The 17,891-nt window shown below is 39.1% G+C and overlaps 1 long non-coding RNA gene across 2 annotated transcripts in view; it reads left to right on the top strand.

Annotated features, from left to right (window-relative positions):
• LOC139359118 (uncharacterized) overlaps positions 1–17,891 on the top strand; it is a 93,688-nt gene that overhangs the window by 27,848 nt on the left and 47,949 nt on the right. For both annotated transcript variants that reach the window (XR_011614869.1, XR_011614868.1), the window contains exon 4: positions 16,525–16,679. This is a non-coding gene — a long non-coding RNA (uncharacterized lncRNA). The remainder of the gene's footprint in view (positions 1–16,524; positions 16,680–17,891) is intronic.

Below are 17,891 nucleotides of genomic sequence, written 5' to 3'. Positions count from 1 at the left end.
AAGCCTAAGAACCTCATCCAATATTACATATCTTAACAGTTGTGGAGCCAATATTTAAAGTGAGCACAGCCTTATGCTCTGTAGTTTCCAGTCTACAGTGCTGTAGTCTCATCAGGGAGATAAATTAATAAGAAATTACAGTGCTATATGATAAATGCTATGGTAGGGAAATGCACAGGGTTGTGGGAATACGTAACTGGGGGGCAAGAAAAAACGTTTCAAGAAAATATGGTCGAGTAGCTGGCCAGAACTGGGGGAAGGGCATCTACAAAGGTCTGGAGGTTTGAGAGAGGTCCGCAATATGGGAGATTGGGGGAAGGTCAGCAAAGTTGCAGCAAGAAAGTCCCCTCAGCTAACATCAGCCATGCCTTGTGTGACTTCAGTTGCCAGCTGTGTCAGTCAGGGTTCTCCAAAAAAAACAGAACCAATAGGGCGTATACACAGATATATAAGAGGAGGTTGATTATGGGAATCAGCTCATGTGATTATGGAGCTCGAGAAGTCCCACGATCTGCCGTCTGCTAGCCAGAGAGCCAGGAAAGCTGTGATGTAATTCAGTCCAAACCCGAAGTAAGCAGCTCAGGGGGCTGCTCTTGTAAGTCCTGGAGTCTGAAGCCCCGAGTACTTGTAGTTCTGATGACCAGAAGAAGATGGAGATAGGAGAAGCCTCTGCTTCTCCACAGGAGAAGGAGAGAATTTTGCCCCTCCTGTGCCTTTTTAGAGGATGCCTGCCTACATTGATAAGGGTGACCTTCTTCACTTAGTTTACCAATTGAAATACGTTATCTCCTTCAGAAACATCCTCATAGACACACCCAGAAATATTTTACCAGCTGTTTGGACATTCGTTAGCTCAGTCAAGTTGACCCATAGAACTAATTAATATGCCAGCCGTACACTGATGACTCCCAGTCTATATCTCTTGTAGTTTGCTCATAGCCTGATTGGAGTTTTGATGTCAATGTTTCAGCCTCAACAAGGTTGCAAACATCTTGAGCACTGGGTATATGTCTCATAATGTGTGTACTATTCAATGTAGCCAGCACCATTCTGTGTTTCTGGTAGGCAAATTTCATTGAAATTTGTAGAATAAAGTGCATATTTTCTATTAAAAAGCATGCAAGGTTTAGTGCTCTTTTATATGGTTGCTGAGTTATTCTCTGCCTTTCTCCAAACAGAATTAAGTAGGACTGTAACTTCATTTCAGATTGTCCCTGGAGCAGCTCTGCAGATTTACCTGGGTCTAAGACAGGAGTGAGTTTTGCAAAGAGCTGGCTGCCTGCCTGCATGGTCTTGGATTGCATGCAGCCTGAAGGAACCATTGGAAATAAAGTACGTGAGGAGCTAGGGTGTGCTCATGACAAAAAGAAGAGGGAAGGAAATACCTAGAAAAAGCAGAAGTTTCTCCTATCCCTTTCTTGTCAGGGCCACAGTTACTTTCAGAAGCTGCATGATTGATCCTATTGGGTGTTTTAGCACCACTCCTAGAAGATGGCCAGGTGCATACTTGCACTTTAAATGTTGGCTTTCAAATGTAAATGTCAGAGTACCAAGACTGAATAGCATTCAGGGTCAGTTCCCACAGTTCCAGCCTGGCTTTCTCAAGGTAGTAGTCACTGCCTTAACCATTGCCATCCATGTCCCCACTCTTTCCGTTGGGAGAAATATAACTAAATTTTTTTCATCTACTCCCTGTAGACTTTGAACTGGTTTATGCTTTAAAGACCACCAGTGCCTAAATTTCACCTCATCATTGGCTCTTTTCCCATTTCCCAATGATTTTCATGTCAATGAAGTGTATCAAACATTCTTACATCACACACACACACACACACACACACACACGCACACACACACAACCTATACCCTGCATAAAGATGGCATTTTTTTCAGACTCAGCTCTCCGCGAAACGAAAGCAATAGTAGTACACTAACATTTAAATACATGTCTTTTCCCAACTATTTGGTAGTACTTCACATGAGGTTTCGGTTCTTTTTCTTCAGATATGTAACAATCTGACAAAATATCCATATTTCCTTCAAATATGTAACTACCTCGTTCAGGTGAGACTTAGGTTTTGGGGGTTTTGAAGCACAAATCATCTGTATAACCAAGAGAGAATGGCTTCAGGTGTCCTAAATATTTTTTCAAAATGCACACACAAAACACACAATGAAAGTCCTTTAATAACAATGAAAGATGCAGTTTTGGCCCTAGAAACTCCCTAATGCGTCAATACTTTCACTATGAATCAACTAAAAATAAATTTAAAATTAGTTCTAGGGCCTGCTCAAATTCATTTGAAAAAAGCTAATTTTGCACTCAGAAACCAATGTCCAATAGCTAGGTTTCAGCAGCCTCGATGGTGATTTGTGAATGTCAGTGGCAGCCCCGTAGTTCACTCGTGATGCTGTTCCATGTACTTCCCCTGGAATCCACTGCGGCAGATGAGTTTCATGAAGGTATCAGTGGCCTTGGCATCAGATTTTCATGACGCTTCTTCTGTGGTTGAAAACTGAGGTCACCTATGAAAGATAAATGCAATCACAAAATATAGCAAAAATCTACCCAATAAACGTGCAGCAAGAAGGCAGTCTTTATTTCTTGAATCTGGTGTATATATGACATGCCTATTTTGTTTTTCTCTGTTTGACTAAGCAATCATCTTGAAGTATAGCATTAACATATTGATGGACTGCTGGTAGTATGGAGAATAACTGACAATTTTGATAGATAAAAAAAAATGTTTTTTTTTTTTAAATTTTTGTTGTTGTGGAAGAAACAGATGTCTGAGAAACTTTAAGAAAGTATTTTCTTCTACTAGCCATTGGATTCCAGGAGCTGTAATGAACTCCCTTAAGGATTTCAGAGTCCTTTGTGATAGCCTGGTAACACTTCCGGAGCAGGGCCCAGCAAACTGGAAATGTTCCCATTCTGTGATCACTGAAGAAGCAGCCCTCTTTGTGTATCAGAATTTCTGTAGCTTGCTTTGAATTTATTTTTAAGAATGAAAGCAGCGCCCCAGCTCTTCAGTGAGTACAGATGAAGAAAGCAGACCTCTTTGTGCATATTAGCTGGGTTCTGCCATTGAAGATGAGCTTTTGGGACTTCATCCAGAGGCCAGGAGGTACCCTGTCTACTGCAGCACTCCAGGCCAGATGACAGCAGCCCTGCAAAACCTTAACATGAACTTTACAGATACTTCAGCCAAGCCCTCAAAGGCTCATAGCTCCTATGGATCCCAGCCTGGTTTGCATGGCTCTTACTGCTGGGCTCTTTTCCATCCACTTGGATTGTTTCTCTAAAGAGGCACTCTACTCCCCAAGCTGGCCCTAGCTATAAAGCAAGGTGGTCTAATGTATGGTTGAGAGTATGGCTCTGGGTCACACTATTTAGGTTCACATACCAATATCACAACTTACTAACTGGGCAAGTCAAGTTCTCTGTGCTTTAGTTTTGCATTGATAAGATGGGGGTGGGGAATTATAACACTACCTACCTCATAAGATTTCCAGAAGATGAAATGACTGTATTAGTCAGGGTTCTCCAGAGGGACAGAGCCAATAGAATGTATGTATATATGAAAGGGAGTTTCTTAGAGAGAATTAGCTCACATGATCACGGGTGAAGTTCCACAATAGGCCGTCTGCAAGCTGGGGAAGAAAGAAGCTGGTAGTGGCTCAGTCCAAGTCCAAAAGCCTCAAAACCATGGAAGCCAACAGTGCAGCCTTCAGTGTGTGGCCAAAGGCCTGAGAGATCCCCGCAAGCCACTGGTACAAGTCCCAGAGTCCAAAGGCCAAAGAACTTGGAGCCTGATGTCCAAGGGCAGGGGGAGCAAAAGGGAGCATCCTGCAATGGAAAAAGATGGAATCCAGAAGTCCCAGCAAGCCAGCTTGTCCCTCCTTCTAGCCACGCTGGCAGCTGATTGGATGGTGACCACCCACATTGAGGGTGAGTCTTCCTCTCCCAGTCCACTGACTCAAAGGTCAATCTCTGCTGGCAACACCCTCACAGACACACCCAGAAATAATACTTTACCAGCCCTCCAGGCATCCTTCAATCCAACCGAGTTGACACCTAGTATTAACCATTACATTGACCTAATACATGTTAAGCACTTAGAATGTTGCCTGATATACAGTAGATTCTAAGTAAATATTAGCTGTTACTATCATCACATCATTCACTTCATTTCACTCACAGCATTTACTAAAGCAGTGAAGGTGGAGGTGGGAAGATTGTTTCTCATGCAGATGCCAAGCCCCAGGGCCCTACGCACCTCTTGCCCTGTTGAGCTGTTGAGGCTTCACAGGAGGGAGGCACCTGCAGAATGAGCTTGATGGAGCCCATCCTGCCATATCTCTGAGCCGGGATGAGGCCCTTTCCAGTGGCTGAGCCCCAGAATTTCCCCCTGGGGGTGGCGTCACCTGGAAATGATGGCATTGGTCAGGTGAACTAGGACTTGCGGCTATTTCTGCAGCTTTCATGTACAACAATAGCTTGGGAATAAATTCACACTCAACTTGGCTTCTCAGACTATGCTATAGATTCATTATTTTAAAAGTATCATGAAATTTAAGATACCACTTTTATATTCATTTGGCTATAATATTTTCTTAAAAATTCCATTTGTGTGACCTCCCTGAATTAAAGCCATGTGGAAGCATTAATTCATAGCCCTTTAAACCCGTATTTGTGAACACCTTTGGTCAACAACTCTCTCTTTTGTTTTGACTCCGTGTCCTGGCAGCCAAAATGTGATTGCAGTTCCAAGGCGAACCTCATGTATGTATTCTGATTCTGATGGTGTTCAGCTCTTGAATATCCACTACCAAAATGCTGGTGGGCATGTCTCACTGTTTCAGTGTGATTTAGTTCTTCTGCCTGGCTGCAGCCAGGATAAAGAATAATAGAAAATGAGGCTCTGCATTCCAAATGAAATGTAAACAAATCCCTTTGCCTTTGGTTGTTCTCTGGTTCCTAGTTACAGTTGCTCCAACAATAGTCATCCCTCAGTATCTGCTGGGTATTGATTCTAAGACCCCCTTAGGTACCAAAATCCATGTTTGCTTTTAAGTCCTTTATATAAAATGTCATAATATTTGCATAAAATCCACCCAATCCTCCCGTATACTTTAAATCATCTCCAGATTACTTTTAATACCTAACACAATGTAAATGCTAAGTAAATAGTTGTTATACTATATTTTTATTTGTATTATTTTTTACTGTTTTTTAAAAAATATTTTTGATCCTTGGTTGGTCAAATCTGTGGATGTGGAACCCGTGGATAGGAAGGACTGGCTGTACTGTGAGCCTTTTGGGAATCATGTTTTATCTTTCTTTACATCTCCATGGTGCTCAGTACTTACAAAGTATTTCATAAAAACCTCTGATTGTGCTTTGATAAGTAAATGCTTGTTGAGTGCATGAATAAAAACCAGTAATCTTTTTGTACTCCTTTTTTGGGTGGTCACAAGACAGGTTCTCTGTACTCTGCTGTCCTTTTTCCTATCCAAGCTCATGTTCAACTTTAAACTGGCAAGAGGTTCATAACAATCATAGCTCAACTTTTGCAATTCATGGATAGTAAAGCTTAAAACAAAACAAAACTCCTGGGGACTAACATATGGTTTTCAACTTATTCCAGTAAGAAAGTTCATTAAAAATAACCAGCATTGTGCTATGCTGAATAATGGCCTTCAAAGATGTCCACGTCCTAATCCTTGGAACCTGAGAACATGTTACCCTTATGTAATAAAACTGACTTTGTAGATGCGATTTGGTTCAGGATCTTGAGATAGGGAGATGATCCTTGATTATCCAGATGGGCCCAATATAATCACAAAATATTTTTAAGAGGGAAGAAGGAGGTTGACAATCAGAGAGAGGTTGGAAGATGCTAAGCTGTTGGCTTTGAAAACGGAGGAAGGGTCCGTGAGCCAAGGATGCAGGCTACTTCTGTAGGCTAGGAAGGGTAAGGAAAGGGATTCTCCCCAGAGCCTCCCAAAGGAGCACACTCTTGCCCATCCATTTTGGAATTCTGACCTCCAGACCTGGAAAATAATACATTGTAATTTTTTGAGCTGTCTGTCACATTTGTGGTAATTTGTTGCAGTAGCAGTAGAAAATGAATACAGTCATCTATATGTTCCATCATTCCATTAAATGGAGAGTTTGTTTGTTTGTTTTGAGACAGGGTCTTTCTCTATCACCCAGGCTGGAGTGCAGTGGAATCATGGCTTACTACGCCTTAACCTCTAGGGCTCAAGTGATCCTCCCACCTCAGCCTCCTGAGTAGTTGTGACTACAGATGTGTGCCACTATGCCCAGCTGATTTTAAAATATTTTTTTTGTAGAGACAGGGTTTCACCGTGTTGCCCGGGCTGGTCTTGAACTCCTGGCTCAAGCAATCCTTCCCCTCAGTCTCCCAACGTGCTGGGATTACAGGCGTGAGTCACTGCATCCAGTCAATAAATCTTTAAGGTCAAAAAAGCAGGGAGATGAGATCTCCTAAAAGCACATTGGCAATTTTGCATGATATACAGACGTACAGAGAGGTACATGTATTTGGGGGCTATCAAGGCATGGATCTGTTGTTCTCAGCTGTTCTGAAGACAACAGGGGAAGATACCATTGTGGGTGTGTGAAGGAAGCCCAGAGCTACCAAGTGAATGTCAAGCAACGTAAAAAGTCAGCCCAGCCTCTATCCACAGGTGCAAAGCTGCTTGCCACAGCCTTCTCTCATGTGCGAAGGCATAGCTCTCCTACTTCTGAGCACTTTCCATTGACTTCCAGAAACATGCTTGATCCATCACTGGAGAATATGACTTGCTTTTTCAAGGGGAATTGAATTAGGTAAGTTCCATAAGTTTAATTTAAGTCTATATGAAATCTATTAAGCGTATTCAGATTCTATTCCAACACATTTTAGAGTTCATGGATAACAAGTAAATGTCTAGACTAGCTTTGCAGAAGCCCTCTACTTTCAGAGTCTATTCAGATTCTTTCTTTAAAATACCTACATTTTTCTCTTGCATAAATCTTTTTAAAGAGATTCTAGTGACAGGGCCTGAGTGCTTTGCTATATTCACTGTGAAATATCTTCATTCTTAACTGTCTTTTCAAATTGAAGACTGTAGAGGTGTGATCAACTTAGTGAGCCTAATTCTCCCTGGCAGTTCCTTGCACTGGGTGGAGAAGGGAAAATGAGGCTCATTCTTGTGGCAGGAAATAGTCACGCCTTCACCTAGCACTGCATAAGGCTGCTCCATGCTGATTTCCTCACAATGGCGATATGGACAGACAGCCCAAGAAACATATTATTTCTTTCATAAGCTTCAAGGTCATGGGAACAGTACTGTGCTGATGAACTTCAAAGTCATGGTAACAGTACCGTGCTGATGAGCTTGACCTCTGAAGTCAGACAGACCTGGGTTCCAATTCTGACTCTGCCACTGATTAGCTCTATGATATTGGTAAGTTGATGATCTCTCTAAGCATCAGTTTCCTTATTTGGGATGATATTAGCACGATCTATGTCATTGTGAAAGTTGAATGGACTGGGAGCCGTGGTGGCTCAGGCCAGTTGTCCTGGCACACAAGGAGGCAAGGCTACACGTTCAAGGCCAACCTGGACAACATTAAAAGCCTTACATCCTTAAAAAAAGAAAATTGAATGGAAAGCACTCAGCACAGAGTACTTAATATTAATGGTACTTAATGATCATTCAATAAACATTGCTTTAATATTGTCTAGGTATCATTTATACAAGTTTTGGAGATGTTGGATGGCTAATATTCTCTGTATGCTAAAACTCCAAACCTTTTCCCTTCCTTCTTGCATTGATATCTGAAGATTCATTTGATAGGAGGCAGTTGTTGCTCAAAGGAGTTAGCATCTAATGGATGTTCTCTGGCAACTTGGGTCCCTCTGGAATTACACATTAGATAGCTCGGGTGATGGGGGCATTGGCTGATAGTTTGATGTTTGCTTTAGAATGTGTGTGCTATTTCTGTGGAAATCCCCTTTATGTCTATGAAGCATCCACATGTCAAAAGTGATTTTCCTCTTCGTTCTTTCCCACTTCTCCTGCCATCCTTCTGACCCCCTTACAGGACAGCAGGACAAGAGCTTCATTATTCCTTTTTCTCAGGTTTACTTGAGAGACTTCTGTCTTTGCCACGCTTGGTACCCAGACCATCTGGAGGCTATTGAAAGGGAAGGATCAGTCCATGGTGAGAGTCATTCATTTCTCCCTCCAGCTCATTCCTATCTGGATATTGGCAGTCAGCACTCTACTAGGCTCACAGTTCTTGTTTTGTTTTTCAAACAGGCAGCTTGATGTCATGGGGCCCCATACACCTTTACCCTCACCTGCTGGCAAATGCTACTTGCCCATTAGTTCACCCTTAGATCAGCGTTGCACCATTTAATGAGATTTCTAAAAGTATCTTTTGCAGCAGAAACCTGTCTGTTGGAAACATATCCTGCATTTAGTTCTCTATCTCTCACTCTCACACTTTTTGTGTTCCCTGGATCATGATAGCATCAGCAAGTTGATATCTCGGCATCATCTTTGATCCCCTTCATCCTTACTCCTATAGCCACTCAACCTTCAGATTCTGTTGCATCTGCCTCCACAATCCTCCTTGACTTTACTTTCTTCTTTCCTTCTCCACAGGCATTGTCCTAGTTCAGGCTATCTTATCTTGCCACCCGCAGTGCTTCTGGATTGACCTCTCTGCCTCCAGTCTTTTTCCAGATATTGCAGAGTTATCTTTCTGAAACACACATCTGATCACCAATGATGCCTTGTTGTCCTGTGCGTAAACTGCATGCTCTTCAGTGGAATTTACAGCACTGTGCACCATGGCACAGTGGGTCACGGGGAGAACCTCGAAGTCAGGCATATGGGTTCAAAGGATGGCACCATCACTTACTAGCTATGTGATCTTGAATGAGTTGTTTTACCTTTCTGTGTCTCAAGTTATCTCAAAATAGAGATAATAATAGTACTTCATAAGATTGTTGTGAAGAGTAAATGTGATGATGCATGTAGATTTCTTTGACCGGAGTCTGATATATATTAAGCATTTCAAAATGTTAACTACTGTGACCACAACTGCTGCACTGCTAACTATAGATGCCCTAATAGCCCACTGCTGTTGTGGCTGGGGTACTGGCGAAAGGCTTAGGTTGTCTAGAAATCTTTCTTCCTTCAATATCTGCAATGAAAATGGAACTGAAGGATATTAAAGAACTGCATCATTTCTGATTCCCAATCTAGGAAAAATACTAAGGAGATGATACCAGCATCTGGAGTGGGTGTGCATGGGAGGGAAAGGAGGAGGTGAAGATATGACTTGATGTATCACTTCAGCTAGAGATGTAATGCAGTGGAGTGGTTTTTACCACAGCTGAAACCAAGAGTGAAAGATGAATTTAACGGGTTCTAGATCAGTATAAACCAGGCTGACTTTCTCTAAGTCCAGCAGTGCATAGGGGCACCAAGCCTGTAAAAACTGGCATGGTTTCTGGGCTGTACAGACACTAATATTTCACACATTTGTAGTCGCCACCTTGTTGCATCAAAACCTCATCATTTGGACTCTGCAGCTGTAAACAAAAATTCTATGACTTTAAAAAATGCAATATATAAACTGAGTATAGGGAAAGTAATTACGTTTCAAAGGATAGCTTTCAAAATTTTGTAATGTTTTCCATCTCTAAATTTTCTTAGCCTAAATAAAAGCCTTTATATTCCTAAGAGGGTCCATTATCTTATTCTTTTAAAGTGAGCTTTCTAGAACTATACCATTTTTGTATAAAAGTTAATTAGATAAGGCAGCCTCGACAGTTTTTTCTTATCTATTTATATGAATGAGACCATCCTTTGAAAAATGTGCGTTCTGTAGTGGCCCACTGAAGGGAAATTAGACAAATGCAGCCAAGAGAACCCTTGTCACACCGACCAGCCAAGGTGATAAGAATGCCAATTAAATGCTCACCTGGTTTGTTTCAAGATGGGAGTGTATTTATTTCATTCAAAGATTTCTTGGATTCACCTTCTAGAAGATTCCTGTGTTTGGGATTGCCCTAGATCAGTGGTTCTTAGCCAAGGAGGATTTTGCCTCCAGAAGACATTTGGCAATGTCTGAAGATGTTTTTAGTTTTCACAACTAGAGGGGTGGGTGTTATAGGCATCTACTGGGTAGAGGCCAGGGATGCGCTGAACATCCTACAATGCATGGGACAGGCCACCACAGTAGAGGACTGTCCAGCACCAAATGCAGTTGTGAGACCCTGGAATAGATGTTTTTGGCCTAGCAGGATAGTCTGGGTGAGGCTTCTTCTGGTGCTTATCCTGAATATCCATCCAGAATAGCTCTAGATAGGGCTTAGTCCTAAAAGGTCTCCAGTGAACTCTCGGGGCTAGGGAAATAAGTTTTCTTGTTATTCCCCTAAAATCTCCCTCACTTGTTTACTGAGTTCTAAAATTATATCAAAATTTGAAATGAGGTTTAAATTGTGACTATATCTGAGAAGGAGGACAGGTTGACTTCAGTTAAAAAAAAAATACATGGACAGTTACATTTTTTTTTCTTTTCTTTTCTTTTTTTTTTTTTTTGAGGCAGAATCTGGCTCTCTTAACTGGGCTGGTGCCATCTCACTGCAACCTCTGCCTCCCAGTTCAATTGATTCTCCTCCTGAGTAGCTGGGATTACAAGCACGAGCCACGTGCCTGACTAATTTTTGTACTTCTAGAAGAGATGGGGTTTCACCATGTTGGCCAGGCTGGTCTTGAACTCCTGACCTCAAGTGATCCACCCTCCTCAGCCTCCCAAAGTGCTGAGATTACTTGTGTGAACCACCACGCCCAGCCTATAATTTTCTTGACGAGCAATTTTGATGAGGTAGGGAGAACACAAAGTCCCTAGGCAGGGTTGCCAGATTTAGCAAATAAAAATACAGAACATCCAGGTAATTTGGATTTTAGATAGTCAAGAAATAATACTTTAGTGTATGTCCCAAACATAAGACGTATTTATACTAAAAAGTTATTTGCTGTTTATTGGAGCTTCACATTTAATTGGATATCCTGTGTTTTATCTGGTCACTCTGTGTCTGAGTGATTAGAGAAGGTGAAGGTAATTCTTGAAGAATAGAAAAGAAGCCCAAGAGTTGGGGGCCTATAACATGTATTGCAGCTGTGATCAACTTATTTAATCTCTCTGTTCTTGAGTTTTGTCAGGTGTTAAATGGGGGTAAAAATAGTACTCACTTTATAGAGAAGTTATGAGGATTGTTCGTTAATACATATAAAGTACTCAGAAAAATACCTGACTACGTAAAAACATTTTCCATGTTAGCTATTATTATTATTATTAGGACTGTAAGTATTATTCCAGGGCAACTGGGTGCATCTTGGTCTGGTCTTTTCTCTTTTGGACTACTGAAATTACTTTTATCATTTGGAAGGGTAGCAAGTGAGGAATCCCTTCCCCCAGCTTTTCCAAGGGAGTTATACATGTGGCTATTATTTGGTACTACTATTGGGTAACAGACAACCTCCAAACCAAGGCACCCATTTTGCCTTGAGAAAGATTAATTGCCAAGAAGAACCATCTGCATTTCAGAGTAGCCCCATGTTTGATTTCTGCCAGTTGCCAACCTGACAGTACTTGCTTTAATCCTGTCAGATATCAAAGGTGAGTTACAGTCACTGTGGAGAAAGAATCTGTGTCCGTACAAGATAATTTGTCACGCTGATTCTGCAGTGAAGAATGATTAGAGTTCTGGGTAGAGCAATTTTCCTGTGGATATCTGAATCTATATCTATAGCTGAATGTAGCAAAGAGTTTCTTCGATATAGGGTTTAAAAAAATCCTTTTCACAGAGATGTCTGAAGTATTCTATTCTTCTTTTCAAAAACCTTTAGTAACTTTTTCTTACCTACAGAATAATAGAATTGTATGAGATCACCCAACATCTGAAGGGAGACCAGGGTAAGATTAACCCGGAAGAAACCTAAGAAGGAGTACAGGAGAAGAGGGACAGAGTTTTATCTTGAAGCCAATGGAGAAGAGCATTTCAAAATAGAAGGATGGGTAAACAGTGCCAAATTCTTAGGGTTAGGAACCTGTTGGGAGGGAGTTTAAGAAGACTTTTGATCTAGATGATTACATAAATTGTTACTTTGACACACTTTTATCTGCTCCTAACACACAGTAATGACAGCTAAAATATAAAAGAAGAAAACTCAAAAGATACATTTAAGCTAAAAGATATAGTCACTGAAATGAAAAAAACAAAAGCAAAAATCCTCACTAGGTATAATGAGTTATAGTTTTAACACAGTTAAAAATAGCATTAGAAATTCGGAAGATAGTATAGAATAATTAACCCAGAAAACAGAACAAAAACATAAAGAGATTCAGAAATATGAAAAAGGCGTTAAGAGACACAGCAAGTAGATCTATGATTTTCCATATTTTTAAGAGGAGTTCCAAAGGAAGAGACTGAATAAAATGCTAGATATTTTAAGAGGTATTTTACATTTTTCCTGAATTAAAGACATGACTCCTCATAGCAAGTGTGCACTTATGAACTCAAAATTACAAGTAGGACTAGTAAAGATAAATTCACATTGTTGTGGGTTGAATTGTGTTCCACAAAAGATATGTTGAGGTCTTAACCTTTGGTACCTGTGAATCTATTTTTGCACATAGGATCTTTGGTGATGTAAGCAAATCATACTGGATTAGGATAAGCCCTAATTCTGTGAATGGTGACTTTGTAAGAGGAAGAAGAGGGATATTTGGACACACAGATACAAAGGAAACACAGGGAAGAAGTCCATGTTAAGGGAGAGACAGAGATTGAAGTGATGCAGCTGCAAGTCAATGAACACGAAAAATTGCCAACAACCATAAGAAGTTAGGAAAGAGGCAAGGAAGGATTCTTTTCCACAGCCTTCAGAGAGAGCATGGCCCTTCTGACAATGTGTGCTATAAAACCCTTTGAGAACAGTTTGACAATTTATTAAAAGACTAAAGATACACTTACCATACAACTCAGCCATTTTACTCCTAAGTATTTATGCAAGGTAAATGAAAACATGTACACACAGAGACTTGTACATGAATGTTCATAGCAGCTGTTTGTGTAATATTCAAAACCTCCCAAAGTGCAAATAGCCATCAACTGTTAAAATAAATAAATTATGGTATATCTATGCAGTGAAATAGTACTCAGTGATGAAAAGGAATGAACTATTGATATACACAATTGTCAGGATCCATCTCAAAGTCACTATGCTGAGTGAAAGAAGCTAGGTATAACAAAGAATACATATCAAATTATTCCATGTATTATATGTAACATTTTAAGAAATGCGAACTAATACACAGTGACAGGTAAGTAGTTGTGTGAGGACAGGGGTGGAGGGAGGTATGGATTATTAAAGGGCACCAGGAAATTTTGGGGATGATAGAAATGTTCATTATTTTGATTGTAGTGATGTTTTCAAAGGTGTATGCATGTGTCAAAGTTCATCAAATTGAACCCTTTCAACAGGTACAGTTTATTGTATGTCAATTACACTTCAATAAAAAAGCAAAAAAAAGTATACTCATTAAAAGATATATAAGAAATGAATCAAAACCATAGACTGGTGGGAAATATTTGTGATACCTGTATCTGACAAAATGCTTAGATCTGGACTGTATAAAGAACTCAACTCAAAAATAGAATGATTAGTGACACAAAAACAAATGAGTTATGAAAGGCCAGTAAGCTCATGTAAGGCTGCCCAACGTCATTAGACGTTAGGGAAATATAATAAAAATCACAAGGAAATACCACTTCATACTAAGTAAAATAGATAAAATAAAAAAGATACACAATAAGAAACGTAAGCAAGGATGTGAAGCAACTGTGATTCTCATACATTGCTGCTGAGAAAATAAAATTAGGTAATCTGAAAAACTGTTTTTCAGTTTCTTCTGAACTTTATTATGAAGTTAAGTATATACCTACTCCATGACTTATAGGTATTTACACAAGAGAAATGAACACATATGTCCATAGAAAGGCTTTTATGAGAATATCAATAGCGGCTCTATTCATAATAACCCGAACTTGAAACAAGTAAAATGTCTCTCGACAAGTAGAATAGATAAGCCAATTGTGGCATATTTAGGCATTAGAATAATACTCAGCAGTAAAAACGGAGGAACTACTGATACACGGAACAACATGAACACACTTCTAAGACATTATTTTGATTAAAAGAAGCCAGCTGCAAAAGATTCTATTACTACATTTAAGATGGAAATAAAAACAATGGCTGCCTATGGGATGCTGGCGATGCTGGTGTGGGGGGTAGGATTCAGCAAAGGGGCAGGAGGAAACCTTCTGAGGGATAGAAATGTCCTATATCTTGCTCTTAAAATCTATGTATTTTGTTGTAGGTAAGCTGTACCTCACTGAAAAAATATTTTAAAAAGCAAGGACCAAAGAGCTAATGCAAATGTGATGAAATGTTGGTAATTGTTGAATCTGGGGAATGGGCTTATGGGGATTTATCAAACCATTCTCTTGACATCCTAATCCCCAGAATCTGTGAATATGTTACCTTACATTGCAAAAGGGAATTTGTATTTGTGACAAAGGTTAAGGACCTTGAGATGGGGGAGATAATCCTGAATGAATCCTTAAAAATGGAGAACTTTTCTTGGCTATGGTCAGACGATGTACGACTATGGAAGAATGGTCAGAGATGAAACATTGCTGGGTTTTGAAGACGTAGGAAGGAGCCGCGAGCAGGGAACAGGGGTGGCCTCTAGAAGCTGGAAAAGGCAAGAAGAGGGATTCTTCCTTCTCTGCTCCATAAATGCACCCCAGTCAACACTATGATTTTAGTTCATTAAGACCCATGTCGAACTTCCAATCTACAGCAATGTAAAATAATAAATATGTGTTGTTCAAGCTACTAAGTTGGTCACAATTTGTTACAGTAGCAAAAGAAAAGCAATGTATGCATATAACTGATAAAATATTGATATCAATAATATATGAAATATATGAATAATTCCCACAAATCAATAAGAAAAATGCGCAATACAAAATGAAAACAGGATATAAATAGAACATTAACAAAAAATAAAATGCAGAAATGTCTATTCAATTCCTGTGCCCATTTAAAAATCAAGTTATTTGATTTTTTTTGTTGTTGTAGGAGTTCTTTATATATTTTGGACACCAACCCCTTATCGGATATATAATTTGTAAATATTTTTCCCATTCCATAGGTTGTCTTTTCACTGTGCTGATTGTGTCTACTGATGAACGAAAGTTTTTGAGTTTGAAAGAGTCTCATTTACCTATTTTGCATCTGTTGCCTATTTCATGTCATTTCTAAGAAATCATTGCCAAATTCAATATCATAAAGCTTTCCCCCCTTTTCTTCTAACAGTTTTGTAAGTTTGAGGTCTTACCTTTGGGTCGTTAGCCCAAGTTAATTTTTGAACATGGTGTAAGATAAGGGTTCAATTTCATTCTTTTGCATGAGGATATCTAGTTTTCCCAATACCATTTGTTGAAGGCACTGTCGATTTTTGGTATTTTCAAATAACTAACTCTTAATTTTATGTAGTTTTCTATTGTTTTCCTATTTTCTATTTCATTCGTCTCTGCTCTAATCTTTATTTTCTCCCTTCTGCTAGCATTAGGTTTAGTTTGTTTTCCTTTTTCGGGTTCCTTGAGGTGTACAGTTAGGTTTTTAATTTGAGATCTTTCTTCTTCTTTTAATTGCGTATGTTTATAGCTACAAACTCTCCTCTTAGCACTGCTTTTCCTACATCTCGTAAGCTTTGTTTTTATTTGTCTCAAGATATTTTCTAATTTCCCTTGTGACTTCCTCTTTGATCTATTGGTTGTTTAAGATGGTGTTTTTACTTTTTTTATTTTTTATTTATTTTTATTTTTTAAATTATTATACTTTAAGTTCTAGGGTACACGTGCATAACGTGCAGGTTTGTTACATACGTATGCTTGTGCCACGCTGGTGTGCTGCACCAAGGTGGTGTTTTTAAATTTCCACTTATCTGTGTATTTCCAGTTTTCCTTCTGCTATTGATTTCTAGTTTATTTTTACCACTTTTAGAAAAAGATAGTTTCTGTAATATTGATCTTTTAAAATTCGTTGAGCTTTGTTTTGTGGCTGTATTTTTTTTAAGGAAGGACAGCTTAATTGCTTTTAGGTCCTGCATATGAAAATTCAAATTATAGTTATGTGTGAATTCATGGACACAGCCATTGTTGTTACATCTCTCAATGGGGAATCTGGGAAGTATTACATAATCATGAATCACAAACACAAATCCTAAGTGAAGTCATCTATTTTACAACCATTCACTCAATGAAAATTACGTATGGAACCTACAATCATAGTCTCATAAAGTTATGTATTGGTCAAATTGGCCTTAGTGGTCACTTAATGTGTTCCCTTATGTTGCAGATGCAGAAAGAAGGAGTTCTGCTTCTTCCAAAGGAGTGACTCCCAAAGGAGCAAGAATTGACCATAGGTTATGGCTTGGATTATAACACACTAATGTTGTCTTTGAGGCCATCCACTGACGTCCTCACCCATGGCATAAGCAAGTTTTTCTGAAGGTATTATTGGATGTTTACAATTTCCGTAGTCTAAAATTCAGAACTGTTTTTTAACTAGATTTATTCTTTAGAGAAGTTTTAGGTTCACAGCAAAATTGATCAGAAAGTATGGAGAATTCCTATACCTTCTGCCCCCATACAAGCACAGCTTCCCCAGCTAGCAACATCCTGTACCAGAATGGTGCATTTGTTACAATCAATTAACCTAAACTGAAAAATCATTATCACCCAAAGTCCATAGTTTAAATTAGGGTTCACTCTTGGTGTTGGTATATTGTTTTAAAAAATATGATATTAATACTTATATAAAATTTACCACTTAGCCATCTATAGCATACAGTTCAGTAGTGTTAAGTATGTTCACATTGTCGTGAAACAGATCTCCAGAACTTTTTCATTTTGCAGAATTGAAACTCTATACCCTTTAAATAACAACTCCATTTTTCCTCTTCTCCTCAGCCCCTTAGTAACCACCATTCTACTTTCTGTTTCTATGAATTTGACTACTCTAGGTACCTCATATGAGTGGAATCATACAGTATTCATCTTTTTGTGACTAGATGATTTCATTTAGCGTGTCTTCAAGGTTCACCCATGTTGTAGTATGTGACAGGATTTTCTCCCTTTTTAAGGCTGAATCATATCCCGCTGTATATACAACATTTTGTTTATCCATTCATCCTTTGATGAACACTTGGGTTGCCTCTACCTTTTGGCTATTGTGGGAATAATGCTGCTGTGAGCATGTTGAGACCCTGCTTTCAATTCTTTTGGATATATACCCACAAATGGGATTGCTGGATCATATAGTAGTTCTATTTTTAATTTTTGAGGAATTACCACACTATTTTCCATAGCAATTGCACCATTTTACAGTCCTACCAACACTGGTTCCAATTCCTCCACATCCTTACCAACACTTGTTATTCTTTTTCTTTCTTTTTAAATAACAGACATTCTAACAGGTATGAGGTGTAGAATTTAAAACTTGTGAATCTCTCTCACGGACTTCTTTCTCGTGACTGAACTTCCACAGAATTTTGTTTTTTCATTGTGTTAGGGTTAACTGCCAACTTCCTATTTAGGATTAGGACAAAAATTCTACAGACAAAATATGGGGGAAATGACATGTTTCCTAAGGAAGAGAAATAGACTTGTGAGATATTATGTATCAATGACTTATTCCTAAAAAGCTTTAAATTAGGGCAATTA

The sequence above is a fragment of the Macaca nemestrina genome, chromosome 16 (genome assembly GCF_043159975.1).
Source record: "Macaca nemestrina isolate mMacNem1 chromosome 16, mMacNem.hap1, whole genome shotgun sequence".
Classification (NCBI taxonomy): domain Eukaryota; kingdom Metazoa; phylum Chordata; class Mammalia; order Primates; family Cercopithecidae; genus Macaca; species Macaca nemestrina.
The sequence above is the reverse complement of the archived record's forward strand: the minus strand, read 5'-3'. Positions and strand labels throughout refer to the sequence as shown.